Source organism: Rattus norvegicus, chromosome 3 (assembly GCF_021556685.1).
Source record: "Rattus norvegicus strain SHRSP/BbbUtx chromosome 3, alternate assembly SHRSP_T2T, whole genome shotgun sequence".
In the NCBI taxonomy this organism is placed as follows: Eukaryota; Metazoa; Chordata; class Mammalia; order Rodentia; family Muridae; genus Rattus; species Rattus norvegicus.
This window is the reverse complement of record NC_141536.1, coordinates 29,217,029-29,235,549: the sequence shown is the minus strand read 5'-3', so window position 1 is coordinate 29,235,549 and position 18,521 is coordinate 29,217,029. Positions and strand designations below refer to the sequence as shown.

The 18,521-nt window shown below is 38.9% G+C and overlaps 1 long non-coding RNA gene across 1 annotated transcript; it reads left to right on the top strand.

Moving 5' to 3' along the window:
* Positions 1–13,289: 13,289 nt before the first annotated feature.
* LOC102548934 (uncharacterized) lies at positions 13,290–17,268 on the top strand. The gene is made up of 2 exons (XR_015684936.1): positions 13,290–13,416; positions 17,104–17,268. It is a non-coding gene; the product is annotated as an uncharacterized LOC102548934 (long non-coding RNA).
* Positions 17,269–18,521: the final 1,253 nt, after the last annotated feature.

Here is an 18,521-nt window from a genome sequence, read left to right as displayed (position 1 = left end):
TTCTATTTCAATCCCTCATTTCATGGAAGGTATGGAAAATAGACCATGTGACTATGGATCAAGAAACACACTAAAAAATCAAGTCTAAGGATAGGTTACTGAGCCGAAGAGGCTCGCAAGCCCTCTCTTACACACTTTCTTCTGCCAAGTAGATCCTACCTCCTAATGTATCAATAGACTCCTAACTAATAACACCTGCTAGGAAAACTCATGTTCAAAATAAGTCTTGTTATTAAATTTAATGTTCACACCACAATAATGATGAGGTAAAACAGCTAGAAGCTACCAATCAGGATTTTTAGATTGGTGAGATGTAGTCCTACTTCCTGCTCGCCCCCAGTATTTCTACCTCATTATGTTTTTCTTTCTGTGCTTTTTTATTGAAATATCAAAGAAAAAATAAATTGAGATAATCTCACCTTTGGTGTAGCTTGTCTTCATTTTACCAGGAACTTCAGCACCTGGAACTGTTAGCTCGTTTACAATGCTATGGTGGGCAGAACACAGTAGAGATTAGGGACAGAACGTGTCTACACACTAAAAACGTCTAAGGACAGGTTACTGTAACTGCAGGTTTGATCTCTAGTAGGGAAAGTAAAAATGGAAAGTGTTGTCTAACTAAAGGAGATCATCAATCAGCATGGAAAATGGATTTCGACTGGAACTGATGAAAATTTAAAAGCAGAGAGGTAATAGACACAAAATCTCAAAGCTGTTGACAGCATACGTGTGAAATAGGTAAATCTGTGGTCTGTAAATTAGGTGTCAGTAAAGATTTTCTTACCTGTTTGCTTTTAAATTATTTCTTTTGGTTTTATATGAGATTATAATTAGATTATTTCTCCATTCTCTCTCCTCCCTCCAAACTCCGACATCTACCTTTTCTCTTTCAGTTGTCGGTCTCCCCTTTCCCTAAGTTTTGTTTCATGCATATATGTGATTGTAACCATAAGCATGGATACATAACTGTAGACGGCTTTGTCCAAATTAATACTACATTTTATTTTATCCTTCTCACACAAAAAGTCTTCATGTTGCTTCTCCCTATCTTACCTACCACCCTCCTGACACCCTTTCCCTCCCCAGAACTTCCCTTTGGTCTTCTCATTTCATATGTCATACTGCCCACTTCCTCTGCAAAACTTTTTCTCTTTTCCAGTATTTTTAATTACTCCTATTTCTTTATAGATGAATCAGCTTGCATCAAATATACACTTTGATTTCGTTATTTGTTCATAAATGCATGGATATATAAGTGGGTTGCATTTCCTTGCTATTGTGAATAACGCAGTAACAAACATTGATATAAAAATATTTAGGCAGTACACTATAGAATCCTTTGGGTATATGTCCAGAATTTGTATGGCTCAGTTTTATGAAAGTTATACTTTTAATTTTTCAAGAAGCCTCTAACCTGATTTTCATAATGAGTGTACTGAATTACAGTACCACCAGCAGTAAATAAGTCTGAGAAACTTTAAAAAAGAAAGAAAGAAAAACAAAGAAAATATGGTATTATGGAATGATCTTGCATGTGTCTGGATTAGGAGAATTATGGTCTGGAAATGATAAGAATGCCAAAAGCAATCTAGAGATTCAGTGCAATCTCCCAATTAAGAAAAGACTATGAGGGGCTGGGGATTTAGCTCAGTGGTAGAGCGCTTACCTAGGAAGCGCAAGGCCCTGGGTTCGGTCCCCAGCTCCGAAAAAAAGAAAAAAAAATGCAGAAAAGACTATGAATATATAAAGCAATCCTTAAGAGAAAAATACTGCTGACTACAGCACAGGTCCGTCCTCAAATCGCACTACAGAGCCATAGTGATGGAGAGTGCACAGTGTCAACACAATAACCAGCATGCAGACCGGAAGGCAAACTACAGGGCCCAGAAATAAACTCATACGTAGGCCAAGTAACTTTTTTAAAGGTGCTATAAATATACACAGGAACAAAAAGAGCAGAAGAACTAAATTAATCCATAAACATTAGATATGTGCAATCTGCTAAAGAAAGACTTAGGGACTATTCTTCAAGATATAATTTCAGGCAAGAGCCTTCTGAACAAAACTTTACCAACAAAGGAAATAACCTGAGAATTGACAAATGGGACTAAATGAAATTCACAAACTCCTGCCCTGCCAAGGAAACTATCACCGTCAAAAGGAGACATATACAGAACTAGGGGGGAAACGTTGATAACTATAGTTCAGATCGGGGCTCGATGTCTAGAACATGTAAAGAATCGGGGAAATTAAACATCAAAAGAAAAACTTCCGGTCAAGAAAGGCTATCAAAAGAATGACAAATGGCAAATAATAATTAAAGAAAGTGCTCAGCCTGACTAGCTATCAGGAAATGCAAATTAAACCTACCATGTTGAGGCTTCATGTCACTCAGATGGATACCAAAAAGGAGCCAATCGGGGAGGGATGGGGTGAGATAGATGATGGTGAAAGCATGTCTGTAAACCTGGAAACCTATGTGTGATCCCTGGACCAACATAAGGGTAGAAATACAGGGCTGACTCCACAAAAAAATGTTCTTTGTACTCTACATTCACACTGTAGCATGCCCTTATCCATTACACACACACACACACACACACACACACACACCACAACCACACACACACACACACACACACCACACCACCAACACACACACATACACCACAACTACACACACACCACACCACACACACACCACAACCACACACACACACACACCACACCACACACACACACCACACCACCAACACACACACACACCACAACCACACACACACACCACACCACCAACACACACACACACACCACACCACACACACACACCACACCACCAACACACATACACACACACCACACCACACACACACACCACACCACCAACACACACAAACACACACACACACACCACACCACACACACACACCACACCACCAACACACACACATACCACAACCACACACATACACACACCACATCACACACGCACACACACACACACCACACCACACATACCACACACAAACACACACACACACACACACACACACACAGGATAGTAGTAAGTAAAATAAAATGTCTTAAAAAAGAGAGACAAAAAAGCAACAACAATTGATTGTGAGTATGTGGGGGAAAGATGGTTTTAGATTTACAACACATTGAAAACACAAAATCTGTTCTAGGTAACACCACTAGAGAAAAATGTAAATGGATTGAGATTAATGGAAATGTACCGAAAAGAGTAAATGTAAACCTCCATATTATTTCATAATATTCAATGGAAAATATGCCATGTCATTTGTTTCAATGTACATGGAAAGATGTTATTTATTGTTCTGGAAAAGAAATGTGATTATAAAAATAAGATGTCTTTTAAATTACAAATTTAGACATTTGCTTTTATATTTTAAATTATGTTTGAGACAGAGTCTCACTATGTAGTACTTACAGGCCTTGAACTTTATTTTGGTGGTAGGAATGACAAATGTTTGTCATACGCTTGTGTGTTTGAACATGTGCTTCCCAGTTGTTGGTGCTGTTTGGAGGATTGTGGACTTTTCAGCTGTGAGGCCTCGCTGGAGAAAGTACATTACCAGAGCAGGCCTTAGCAGTCCATAGCCTTGCCTCACTTCCTGTTTTCTCTCTGCTTCTTGCTTGTGGATTAAATATAATCATCCAGAATCTTGTGCCTGCAGCCTGCTGTCATGTTTTTCCTGGCCATGACGGACTCTCCCTCTGGAACCATAACCCCAAATAAACTTGCACCTACTGTTTCCTTTGGGTCAGAGGGTTTTATCACAACAGCAGAAAAGTGACTAATGTGAATGACAACCCCTCAACTTCCAATATGGTGGGATCATGTCTATGTCCATCAATGTGTAGACTTAACCTGAAATGTTTCATCAATAAATAAAAATGTCAAAATAAGAAATCTATGATTAAGTTACCAGCTCTTTCTTTCTCCTTTTGCACTGTTCTGCAAGGGTATAAGCCCTCCCTATTTACCGAACAGCTCCTGGTCACTCTGTACTGAGATTTTCACTTACGACTTTATGAGGCAGGTTATGTTGAGAGAATCAGGGCTAGAGAATTAAGTGACTGTCCCAAGATTACAGAGGAAGCACGTGATGGACAGAGGCTTTCTTACACACAGTGTGGCTGCAATCTTACGTTGTTAAGCACCAAGCAAGTATCCTCTAGCTGCTTACAGTCATATTTCCCCAGTGGAAATATTTCAGTGCACGAAGTTCACTATTTTTTACTTCAAATAACATATATTAACAACTTTATAAAACAGCCAGTACAAACATGTATAGTGTACACGTGCACACACACACACACACACACACATGCATACGCACACACATATAGTACATATAAATAAATACATGTTGTTTTAATTTCACATTTTTATTCATAATTTATCCTTAGTAAATTGTTTTGTAGAAATTTTGATACCTTGAATCTGTCTAACTTTCTGACTATGTTCTTCATGTGCTTGATACATACTTGTCTGTATGGAAATTCATATTTACATTGTTTAGAGAAGTCCTTTTTTATAAGAATCTTTGCTTATAAGAAAACTATATTTATAAATATAATTTATAGTTATAAATATATAATTATGTAAATGTGTAAAATTATGTAAAATTGTCATTTATAAATATAAATAAATTGCTTATATTTATATTTATAGTTCATTTTCTTTATTATTTTACTGTTTTAAAGTTTGGAATATGAAGGCTTCTATTCCAAAAATAGGTTAAGCCTATTCAGTGACCTATCCCATGAGTAATGAATTCCACCAAGACTAATATCCATCTGCATTTACTGTAATCACATTGACAGACAGCAGATAATAACCTTTTGCTTGAAAACACTATAATCATTTCCTTATATATTGAATTAAAAGGCCACAGTTTGGATTGACCTATCTCAGAAGCATCAAAAAAGCCCCAGATCACTGCTACCTCTTCCACTGAACACTGCCTAAACAAGTACAGAAGAGAACAAGAATTTTAAAAAGAATTAGGAGGACATGGGAGAAGTTGAGTGAGGTGAGAAAGGGCTGGAAATTCCATAAATTCGGTATTCTTGTATGAAGTTCTTCCAAAAAGAGGGGTAAGATTTAAATAAACACTATCTCTTGACTAAAATATTATTGATGTATTCAGCCATTGCCAGAATAGAAAATAAAGAGAAAAAAAAGATCAAGTACCTGGGAAGTATTAGAATCAAAAATCATGGTCCTCATCTGTTACTCACTAATCCTTCTCCTTCTTAAAAATAAAATCACATTCAAATTCATGAATATATAATATCATTAAGCCTCTGTTTAGTAAATGCCCATGAGAGAAGCATATAAATTCTTCTCAGGGAAAAATCTGAAAATAAAATATCTCATGTTTGTGTATACCTTTAAGAAAAATTTAGGATACAGCATATTAAAAGATACTAAATTTGGTTACTACTCAGCAATTTTCTTATAAGACAATGAAATAAGTAATCTTTTTGATCAAATATCAAAATAAGGTAGATGCAGAAATTAAATTTTATTTTTTTACTAAGAACCTAATTTCTAGTAGGCCCATTTGTACATCATGTGAGCATGGGTTTTCGGCCATCTCTACTAGTATGCTGACATAAAATCTTGCTTAAAGTGCCAAAATTCCATTTATAAGCAGAAATGTTTTGTTCTTCAAAGATCTACTGGTTTTTGTCTTTGTTTAATGTTTCATTTCTCTATCTGTAAGACCATATGATATTTATTTATCTGAGCTCCCTTCTAGGATACTTAATCAATGGCCTAGCCACTTTTAGATCTCGGTATTTCCCTTGGTTCATCCAACGTTTGGGCTCTCCAGAATGACAGTTTCATCCATCTCTTCCAAAAGTTCCCGTTTTCCCCTAAACCCCTCTGATGTCAATCTTCAAATACTATGAATTCTGAGCACACAGGAAGGAAGCACTCGACTGGGAACTTGGAGTGGATTGTTTTTAATCCTCTTGTCTAACTTCAAGACATGGATGCCGAAATTCCTTCTTACCAATTTCTAAAGATAAGTCTCCTTGGCGTTTCCGACTGGACCTTAGAACATAGTTCACACTTGATGTGTGCCACCATCCCGGGCAAACAGGTCCAAGTGGGGCCCAGAGGGCTGACTACAAAGGTTCTCCGTGAGTATAATACCACAAAGAGCGGCGCCATTAGGGCTCCTACTGTACCGCAGCACTACTATTAATACAGCCTCAGGGCCCATCAGCCTTTTTTGGCAGCCACATTACTGTTGGCTCCTACTGAGATTATTGTCAACTAAATGCCTGAGCCTCTTTCACACATGCTGTTGCTAAGTCATTTTACCACCACCCCCCATCCCTATCTTTGTGCATTTTGTTTCTGGATCCAGGTGTGGGACTACACCATCATGCCGATCGCATGCAATTATCGTAGAGTCAGCCTGTTATTTCTGTCTTCTCGCATTTTTTTTCCAACATGCTCCTGCATCTGCTTCTGGGGTAAGCAGGGCATACAGGGATTCTGTCGCTTGATTATTTTCTCCCTCCCTCACACCTTGAAACTGGTGTTCCCGAATCTAGCCATTTCACTGTCAGTTCGTATATAATTTATCTATAAATCTCTTAGCCAAGCACGATTTGCAGCAGCCCACGGGATGAGGAAGTGGAAGCGTGCTTCAGGTAAAGCAGAGTTACTGGGCTGTGCGGCTCCGTAGAGGAAATCCTAGCGCTACGGGGCTGTGTGGCTCAGTATCCGGTATGAGGAAATCCTAGCGCTACATGAGTCTTGTTGAGCTCCAGCCGAGGATTAGAATAATTACGGAGAATTTAAGAGTTGATGCTCAAGTAAGCAAAAAGTTTTGAATAGCTTAAAGCAACGAAACTGTTTCTAGGCTGTTCTTTCAAACTAAATTGTGCACATACGTTAAATCCCAAAGAAAATAAAGAGCTCTGAAACCATGGGAGAACAAGACGACATAAACACTGTATAATGATTTTGTCACCAGAAATGTCACTACCTGCTTAAAATTATGTAAATATTATGACTGGATGCACTGCAAAGTTTTCATATGAGGTCAGAGATGAAAAAAACATATTTGAAGAGAAACCAAACTTCTGCTTTTCTTTATCCGTTGACCATATTTTCTCCTTTTTCTCAAGCCTTAGACAAATACTGAGTGACCTAAAAAAATGTTTAAAGAAAGCGAGAATGTTCCATGCCAGATAGCTTTTATCTTCTTCCTCTAACAGCATCCAAGAAACTAAAAAGGGAAAAGTGGAGAGAGGAGGGAGATAATCAGAGTTGATTGTGAATCTGGGAAAAGTCTCAACTATGTATTGAGATTCGCAAAATGAGAGAGGAAAGATCACAAGAGAGGAAATGAAGAGCCATTTTGCCCGTTGCCAGTGCTAGGCTCCCCATTCTTCCAGCTGTGGCAGAGGCTTCAGTTTCCTCCTTCAGATCTGAGTTAGATGCGAGCATCTCAGCTGTTGTTCTTTCTGGTGTCTGCCTCCCTTTAGAATGTCCTAAAGATAGCATTCTGAGTAAACTCCTGGGCAGGCTGAGGAAGTCACATCAGGGACGGATGGAACCATTCTCTCTCTGTAGCGAACGAAGGCTTTTCCACCTGCAAAGTATAAACTGTGGAAAAGAAACGAATTTTAAAGGGAAGCATCAGCAGCCAAAACACATGCCTGGCTCTACTCAGGAGAGATTCTCTTTTCCTCTGCAAGAGGGACCCATCGCTGCCTTCTTTAAGGTTCGTTTTTGTGTGTGTGCCTAGTACAGTGCTTTGCTGAACTGTTTGAATATTTATAGGTGAGCCCTCATGTGAGCCAAGAAGTATAAACTTTGGCTCACACAGAGGTAAGCTGCCGTCAGCGTGCAGACGTTGCCGGGTAAGGAGTTGCTTGTTCTGCCCCTAATTAATGCCGTTCTGCGGTCGTCGGACATTTCAAGAGTCTGATGAGCTGCTCCGTCTTTACCAGTAGGTAGAACAGGTGTATCTGAGTATGCAGAGAGGCGACATTTCCCTGAACCCCAACGTTTCTCAGTGAGCAAATATGGCAGCCAGCTTCAGTTTGCATTCTGATAAAGTCTCCAAGGTTGTTGACGCTATTGCTCCACGGACCACTTTTAAATACCGAGGCCCTCATCTGACCACTTTCAGTAGGGGAATTGAACCATTCTATAAACTGGACAGACACACGTGGGAGGTGGGTTCTTAGCAAACTTGCATCACCCGCCCGCTCCAAGAAGAGGTATTTTCTCTTCTTACAATCAGCACTTCCAAGCAAAGATAGAATAAGATAGGACCAAGGAGAGCTCGTAGGGGCTGCATAGAGAATAGAAGTTATGCAAAATTTGTGGATTAAATAAAAAGTTTTGCTTTCCTTAAAGTTCTCCAGAGGAAAGCCAGAGGTACTTTAACCTCCCTTGCTAACTCCTTCCATATCTAAAAGCATTATTCAGAGCATTCCTGCTAGGAACTTAAGCCCATTTTCCATTGCTAATGAGGCATTCTATATTATACTGCTCGAGAGCCGAGGTTGGAAAACAAATGTGTCTATGAAGTAACCACATGAAAAAAAAATAAAATAGAAATAAAAATAATTAAGAGCAGCCAAGTGCTTTAAGCGACCATTTCATCACATGGTCAAAAAATATTCAAACGCTGTCCAAAACCTATTCCCCTCAGTTACTTCTTGCCTTTTGCTCCACCACACTAAGCACTATCAGTCCTTCAGCCCCCGGTCGCCACGCATCCCCTTGTTTGGTAGCCAATTCTGGGCGTCTTCAATGGCTAAACTCTTTATTCTCTTGTCTTTATCTGGCTTTGTGTTGTTCAGATACATTTGCAAGCATAGAGCAAAGCCTGCACTTGGCCTCAAAGAAAGGTAAACTTCTCGACTGTCTTACCGAAGATCTGATATCAGAGAAGAAGTTCACTGCATGAACTTATTGAATAAACTATTGGAAGTGTGACACTGTTGCTGAAGAATTCAAAGATCAGTCTTTCCTTCGGTCTTGGACACAGTCCATCCATGACCGTCTATTAACACACGCCCATTCTGATGAAGAGAAGCAGAGCACGCGAAATGGACTGTGTGCAGCTTTCCGTCTGTGAGAAGGCAGGGTGGTTATTCCAGGTGATGAGCATACCAAGGGGCTCGTGGAATTATGAAATAGAGAAGCCCATGATTCATTTTGTGTTGGTTGGTGTTATTTTATCTGCTCACTTTATTCTGTTTTGATCAAAAAAGTCACACTTAGACTTTATATGTAAACCTGGATAATTACAAAGAATTGCCCTGTCCTCCCTGCTAACATGATAAAGAAAAAAATGTGCATCCTGAAACAGTTACCACATAGCGAATCTCTTGCTATGATAATGAAGAGAAGCCAGCAGGGGATGGGGACGAACCAAAGAACATTTGGTTTGCATCCATGGCCCTGAGTTGGATTCTCAGCATGGCAAACTATAAAATAAAATAAAATTGGGGAGAAAATTTGGTGTCGGTGGATTTATGTATGAAAATCTCAAGTACGATGAAAATTTATTTTAAAAATATTACACAAAAAATGAAAGGCTTTAATGAAAATGCACACATAAATACATTTTATTGTTTAAAAAGTAACTAATACAAAACTTTCTCCACTCAAACCACCACCACATTCTAGGCATCTTCTAGTAGTTACTAGAAACTAGGCTCTCAGGTTTTAGAGATGGTTCACTGGACAAAATGCTTGCTTTACAAGAGTTCTGATCTGGGGTTGGGGATTTAGCTCAGTGGTAAAGCGCTTGCCTAGCAAGCACAAGGCCCTGGGTTCAGTTCTCAGCTCTGGGGTAAAAAAAGAGTTCTGATCTGAGTACAGATCGGCAGAACCCATATAAAGCTTTGCCTGTGTCTAGAATCCTGCATCAGAGTGGGAGGTAGACACATGGGAGAATCAATGGAAGGCATGGACCACCTATCCTTGAGTACAAAGTAGCAATAGAAAAGATGCCTTCTCTAGGTGCAAAGCAAGGACCACAGCCAACTTTGTCCTCTGACCGCCACATGCATTCTGTAGTGTGTGTGTGTCCATACTCACATTTGAATGCACAAAGACATGCATCATACACACATATACATACAAGAGATTGGATGTCAAATTCACATGTATCATTTTTATTATTTTGTATATACCATAAGGTATATATGGGCTAGATTTCTAGGAAACATGACAATAGTCGGAATTTGGAAAATAGAAACGGAATTCAAATATCCTAAGCTGTTTCTCAAACCATTCTTAAATTGTAAAAGGCACATTTCTGCAGCCTTATTTAGTACACTCTACACACATATGCGCATGCACACACACACACACACACACACACACAGAGAGAGAGAGAGAGAGAGAGAGAGAGAGAGAGAGAGGGAGAAATGGAGCAAAACTCCACACAACCTAACTGTACTGAATGTGATTCTGGTGCCTTCTGGAAATTACTATTTTTTTTCCTGCTTTGCTACTGACAACGTATTAATACTGAGTTCCACAATCATGAAATTTTACAAAAAGTCTTCATCACTTGTGAAACCGCAGTGAGAGATCTCGATGTTTTAAAGAAGTCCTGTAGCAGTGATCAAGTATTTCCCTAGTGTGTTTATCACCCTCTGGTTTCTCTATACCACTCTAGGGTTTGCTATAAGGGAGGTTTTGTATCTGTGCTTCCCTCTCTTTTACTCCTGTGCAGTTGAAGACTGCTGCAAAATACATGTTACGCTGGCAGACAGTGTACTATTAAGTAACACTGTGATTGGCTAAGGTGCAGTTTAAATGAATGCTTTGTTACTACTCAAAGTACACAATCGAGGGTGTCACTATCCTTACTACCCTTGCACATCCAATCCCCTGGGCTTATGTATACTTACCTTGCAATGCATTAGATCACTCCTAGCAGAACTCTAGAAAGCATCTCCAACAATCTTTAATTCATATGATTAAAAATTCAAAAGAAGCCCTTGTATCAGCTTGAACTGCATTTGTAAGCTGTAATTCTGAATTCAAAACCCAGCAAATTGAAGGTTAGGCTAACGGAGTAACAACTGCACTAACTCATGGCAACCGGGATGTGAGGCTAGGTGAACTGATGGTGTGTGCTCACGTGCAAAAAATAAACTCAGGATGAACAAACTTAACTCTCTGGAAACCTTGCTTTCCAACTTGACTCTTTACATATTGGCTACAATATGACTTTATGAGGAAAGTAAATAAAGCTAGCTGCACACAGTCTGTGTGCTTGATACATGGAATGACGTTTTTAAGAATAAAAGAAAATTAACACAAGTCATTTCATTCATTTTAATGTAGAGGTTAAGACTTGAATTCCTAGTTGCAGAGACTAACTTTCAGGAATAAATTTAATAAGTTAAAAGCAAACTTTTTGTTTCTCCAGAGGTCTCCATGCTCACACATCCATTTAAGGGAAACAGAATAAGTTAAAATAGACCCCTCCCCCCATGATACTACTGATCATAGTTAGCTCTGTGAGCATCTGGTGAGAAAACATCTCTAACCTCAGTCAGCTCCTTCACCTGAATAAAATCACCCAACTCACAAGACAAGTATGTGAGCACTGAGATGTAGAGACATCTTAGTCATCTAGTAATGGGCCCATGGGAGAGCCATTTAGACATCCTGATCTCATTTCTCACACATACGAGAGAAAAATGACAAAATGCTGTCATTTTGTCTCTACAAAAGGCCCCCTTTCCATAAAACTTTATGCTTCTACTTTTGTATATAAATCCTTATTATTGGTTGACAGGAGACTAGGGTAAAAGAAGCAGAAAATTCTTCCTCTTATTTTATTTTTCTTGTGAGACAGATTCTTGATAAGTTGTCCATCGAGCCTTAGGCTCCCAGGTTGCTAGAATTGCAGGCGTGTGCCACTGAGTCAGGTAAAATACCTTTCTTAAGTAAACTTGAAATGTGGTTCTCCCTCCAGAACGACTTCTTGATCTGAAAGTGGCAAATACGTCAAGGCATGTGATGAAAATAATAGAGGTTGTTAATGTAGGAATGAGATAGGAAAAGTCCACTCAGAGCTGTGCATGCAGCTATGAAAAAGAGCAAAGAACACTTCCAATGATGTTCGACTTAGTTTCAAAAGAATGGTGACAGTATCACAAAAAGACAAGCTTTTGCATAAAATGACATGAGAATCGGATGTCAAAATGCTGATCAGAGTTTTGGACATATCCAATAAATACCTAAATCAGAAAAAAAAAATCATGTCACAAAGATTACGTTCAGTCCATCGATCTGAGCAGTTACTGGAAACGGCAACTTTGCAAAACAAGTTAGTAGGGCCTGTTTGGTGGGGATACCTGACTCGCATGCTCTGATTATTGTAGCAGGGTCTTCTCTTTAAACAGCAAAAAAGGTCTCTGTGCAGCCACCGGCTCTAACAGGGCAGCGCCTGGGAGAGAGAGCGACAGCTGTTTTGAAGCATTTGTGCCTCACGCCTTAGGTTCAGAGATTTCTCTTCATTTTCAATTTTTCTCAGATCTGCATAATAGATTCTGATTTACCAAACACAGGTGACAATCAATATTTAAAAAACTAGGCAACAGAAAACCCTATTTCTAAGCTCGATTCACTCCACTTATTGTGTGAATATTGACACGTCTGTAAACTTCCCTAATCTCCAGCTTTGAAATCATTAAAGCTGAGACGACGACTCATGATATTGCTGCGAATCTGAATGAAGTAATACACATAATGTTTGCCACATTGCTGTGACTCACTGTGTTATTTATTAGTTCATTTTTTTTCAAACGTGAACCTCGCAGCTATAATTTCCCCATTCCGGTGGAGAAAAAAAAATCTTTTACAAAATAAAATCGTCTAAATAATACCTCGATCTTCTAAACATTGCGTACTGGGCACTGTGAAAGAAAGGGACTGTTCTTGAGAGTGTAACAAACACACATTTCAAAAGAAAGACAGATTATGCTGTGACACATGGATCACCAACCAGCACTCAGGAAACATCTGAACAGACTACATGAAGATGTCAGCACTGGGGGCCTATACCACAGGAGGTAGGAAGGATAGACATTAAATAGCTGTCAGAATACTACGGGGTGCTATAGACTGCAAGGAGTATGCGTGTGTTGGGGGGGGGTGTGTAAAGCATGACTAACAATGATAACCTCTATGGAAAGATTCCAGGAAAATGCCAACATTCCGTGTGAAAATATCCAAGAGTACAATGTCCCCACAGTGGAAATGGCAGAACAAAGGCACCAAGCTCGAGTGTGCAGCTGTTATTTGTTAACAAACAAAGAGCACAGTGACATTGGAGTGACAAAGTCAATAATGAAATAGCTAGAGAAATGAGGTCACAGGTAAGGAGCGCGATAGAGGCGAACTCTCTGAGACTGTAGGAAAGGGATTTGGACCTTCGACAGTCTTCCACAAGTTTCTCAGGATTAAGATGGCAGCTTTCTGGCTTTGGGGGCTCAGAATAGGAAGCTGTGGGGTAATTTTGAGACCACTCAAATAATCCGAGTGGGATTAAGAATAACAGATGCAGATATCAGAGATCCTGTGCTGGGCATCATTGAGACTCTGAATAAATAATACATTGTTATGAGATAGAATATCGTGAATTGAGCTGGAAAGGACAATGGTTAAAGTAAACATCAGAAGGCAATACAAAAAAAAAACATGGGTTTTGGATATTAACTCTGAGATATCCAATTAAAAATTGTTAATAACTATTCATAGATACAGGGTGATCGTCGTGGATCAAAACTTAAGTGTTTGAAAACTAAATGAGGGACTTCCTCACCGAAGTTTGAGATAAGCAAGGTTACTACTAAAGTCACAAAATCTACTACAGAAGGGGCAGTAACTAGGAAGGGAGGAATCTCGGGAAGAACCATCGACCCCTACAACCTAGAAGCCGCTCTACATCATCAGACTCGGGCACCTGATGCTCAAGAGTCCCAGGTACTTCAGGTCCATCCAGAACTCTTTGTTTTGTAGCATGGAATTCATCCTGAACCTTATCACCACTAGAGGCCTTTTGCTCTCCCAAGAAACACTTAGATGCTCCGTTTCCTCTGGGTACACTTCATTTAACTACATTGAATCCTCTGGAATTTGGAGCCCTTGTGAGGTGTTTACGCATCACGCAGGTCTCCATCAGCCACCTTTAGCAGGCTACAGCAACTTTAGCAGGTGAGAGCAACTACAGCATTCCCATCAATACCCTTATCACAAAACCGTAATAATGTATGAAAATTGATATATGTCAAGAGAATTCTTCAATGTGTTTTAAGTGAAATCTCACTAAGTCCCTTAATTCCACTACTCTTATTTTCTAGGTGAGAAAATTAAAATGTGAGGAGCTAGCACTTAATCTAGCTAGAAAATCGCAGAAATGAATTTCGATATAAGATCTCAAACACTCCAAAGACCTTCATAATTTGTCTAGACATCTTCATGGCACTCATTTTTTATTAGGCCCTAGTACATAATAAAAAGCATGCACGAGTTTTGCTTAAATAGACAAATGATTACCTAATCATTTATTATCTTTTGCTTCCTTTTGGCAGCTACAGTGAAAATTCTACTAACAGAAATTAAATGGTACATTTTTCAGTTTATCAAGATTTTGTTAGTTTCTTTCCATAGATTTCTTTTAACGAAATGTGGGGAAATCACAAGGAACAAGATCTGTTTGTATTTCACCAAAGCTGAATGTACGGCTGATACACTTCCTTGAGCTCAGTGTGTGGTCATCGTTGTTCAGGACACCTTGAGCAGCTCTATGATAGCTGAGAATTCATTATCGCGATGAGGACCAGAGGACCACATAGACTTGAACTTTAAAAAGAAAAAGATCCATTTATTACCCAGGCAATCCACTTCCAAATGTCCTTATAATAATATTTTTAGGATAAATTTAATAACATAAACCAAACCACACCTTTGTGTTAAGTGTTTACAGACATCTTTTTTTCCTGTGTGGCAGATGCTGGTCTGGTTTCCTTTATTCTGCAGAATTTGTTTTGCGACCTGACTGATGGCCAATGAACCCTGTCTTCATTCTAAGCCTCAGGGATCATTTTCCAGATTCAGGACGGTATATTTAAACACATATGACAGTGTAGGAATACTGCGTAGGAACAAACTTGATTATGGTTTCCATTTATTCTACATCTAACCTTTATGGAATAACTTTACTGAGTGACTAGCAGGCCATGATGTGTCAATACCCCAGCACCCTCATTTTATGAATGAATCATTTCCATGTCTATGCTCAGTATCCAAGATATCCCTGAGAAAGTATGCTTCAGCCACACACTGGGATAGCTGGGAAACTGCCCTTTAAAGGATGACTTCACCTCCCAGGGACTGTCTTTACTACCCTAGACTCATTCTTCTAGTACTTCCCTTATAAAATGTTTACGTCATGAGCTCCTGTCAACTTTGGCTTCTAGCGGAATGCAGACAATGTCACCAGATTCTGATTACTTAGATTCCTAATGCAGGAGTGGGTCCTCCCGATATTGCTAGTAGCAGCAGAATGCATTTCTGCTCCATTCATTCTTATCTCTTCATCCACAATGTGCCATATTTAACTGCTACTATATATGATTATAGTAGTGGACTTAAGGTGATGATTTGATATTTCAAATAAATCCTATATTTAGGGAGACTAAGAAAGGTATTGCATAAATTGGCTTTGCTCTATAACACTTGGTTCACTTACATGTCAAGGCAGATTCTCATTCTTTTTTTTTTTTTTCGGAGCTGAGGACCGAACCCAGGGCCTTGCGATTGCTAGGCAAGTGCTCTACCACTGAGCTAAATCCCCAACCCCCCAGATTCTCATTCTTAAGAGGTAGAGATCTGCATGACCCTGAGGTAAGCAGACTGAGATACTATAGACATTTCAGACTCCAAAAATGACAATGATCTTCAAAGCTACTAGAATAAGAATTGACTTTCATCAAGAATTTTGTACTCTGAGGACTGTTGGCTATTAATCCAACAGTCCTGTTTACAAGGTTGACTGATCCATGCAGTGATGTGAAAGAATAAAAGTTTATGTTTTGCCGACACTTCCAAAAGCTTTTTCTCACTGCACACTAATTGCTGGATGAAGAAACCTTACCAGGACACTTGACAGCGATACAACTTACACAAAAATTAATTTCTTTCAAAAAAACGATTCACAAAATTCTTTTCAGTTTTAATTTAACATGGGCATCTGGCTTTGCTTATAAGTCAATGTAAAATCCTTAAGAATAGCTGGAAGACATATCAGTATTCAATGTCAATCCACTAAGATTAAAAAAAAAATCCTGGTATTTCTTCTGCAGTAGATAGCTTGTTTTAAGTGTTGCTTACTGGCTATTCTCCCAGCAGAGAATGAATGACTCCTTCACTTGTGTATTCCATTAACAATTATTATACAAATATTATTAATATATGGTGTATTTACATATAATATGTATATATATAACACATATACGTATATGTGTGTATATATGTTTTCAAAGAAAATCAGTTGCCCTAAATTTTATAACTATCTGAACAATCAAATCTATTCCTCCGTAATGCAATTCAGCTTCATATTAATTTTAAGCCTTAGAAACTCCTCACTGTTAATTGGTACACTGGATCCAATGTGTGTTTTTAGATACGAGGTAAACAATTTACTTTAGTATCAAGGAAACATTAGTTAAGATTTTATTAGAATTCTAAAAATGAATAATAAGCCCAGCCCATGCCTGCTGTAATCACTAAAATAAACTCCAGGCTCACACTGCTGCGGCTTAGCTAAGCCCTTCTCTCATTCCATCAGCTGTATGGGTCAGCAGCTGGCCTGTTTTTCAACACCACGGGTATGTTTACTGCAGCCATGTAACTTTGTCTCCAAGGGCTAAGGCTGTTGCTAGGGCCTGGACCACACCTTCCCCCTGCTTACCTAAAGTCCATCAGTCATGCTTTCATAATTGGGCAGTTTGAACAGTGTCAACACAAGGACACAGACAAAAATACACTTTGTGTTTCTCCAGGTGCTGCAGCCTCTGCCCCTGTGGTGACAACTAATCATTCCATTGGACTAAAACGATATACTTTAAAAAACAATGTCCTGGAATTGCCGAGACTGCTCATATAAGGCCATGAAGGTCTACACAGCAAAGATTACACAATAACCCATTAAAATAAACATTTGCAACCACAGATAGCTGGACTGAAATTCTGTTCTGATACAAATAACATCTGGACAACTTTTGTTTGCATCTTCCAGCATAAAACACCCTTGAGAAAAAATAGAAGGCAAGGGAGAAGACAAAAGACCTCTAAAGGTTTTATTATGCTATGGGTGTGGTGCCATAAATATGAGGGGGTTCAGGCTGGAGTTGCCAAACCTGAATTTAAACAACATGTTGTTTTTAAAAAATTGTAACACTGGTGAGGAACAATTCCGTTTTCTTACATAATTAATCCCGTGTAAAATAGAGTGACTGGAAATCATCCAGTGGTTTAAAAATAACTCAATTATTTATAAGCTCTACAGAGCTATAGGATTCCACAGAAAAGAAGAAAGTGGAGCATCTCGGTACCAATCACATTGTGCTGATTTGGCCCAGGCTTGCAGACATCAGCATCACTAATCTAACAGTACAAGTCTATACAGAGGCCAAGGATACTGGCATTCCCTTGGATTATAGGCCAAGCTTGTTGGAAGGAGAAGGTTTCATTCTTTGAATTGTACATGTAGCTGCTACATATTAGTATAATGTTACAAATACTGAAAGAAAGAATTGAATAATGTGAAGGAGGAAGAATAGAAGAAGCAAGGAATGATGGGACAGAGTCTGGAAAAAGAAGAACTGAGCAAATTTCAAAGGATTCTCAGCATAGGCCGTGACTCAGGCACCGCAATGAATGGACTCTAATTTCTAATATTGCTCTTTGATATGAAGCAAAATAATTACAAGTTGAAAACTACTAGCAAGTATTATATTCAATATAAAGATAAAGGACTTATCCATAAATAAACCCGTATATAAAGTCATATGTTTGGGGCAGACTCACAGCTAACAAGCATATATTTGTGTCAGCTCCAGCTGGCCATAAAAAAGCAATGAAAGTTTGTGTTTAGTAATATTAAAATCTTGCAAAATGTTTCACAATTATCTCAAGGGTATTTTGCCCTTTCCTCTACTCAGAGAGGCTTTGTGCAAAGTGGCAATGGTCTCATAGACCAAGACAGGAGTTAGGGGAACTAAGGTCTTTCTGGGATGTGCTAGGTGGGCTTTACCAGATAATTTGATGCTTAAAATCATTCCTTGTTTTGTGCCAAATAAAGAGAAGAGGGAATGTAGGCCTTATTTATTCATATAGTCCAAATCATGTAATGGGGGCATAGTGTGTTTCAACTGTATTTCGTTTAGCCTTGGGAACAAAAGAAAATGTGAAACACAAT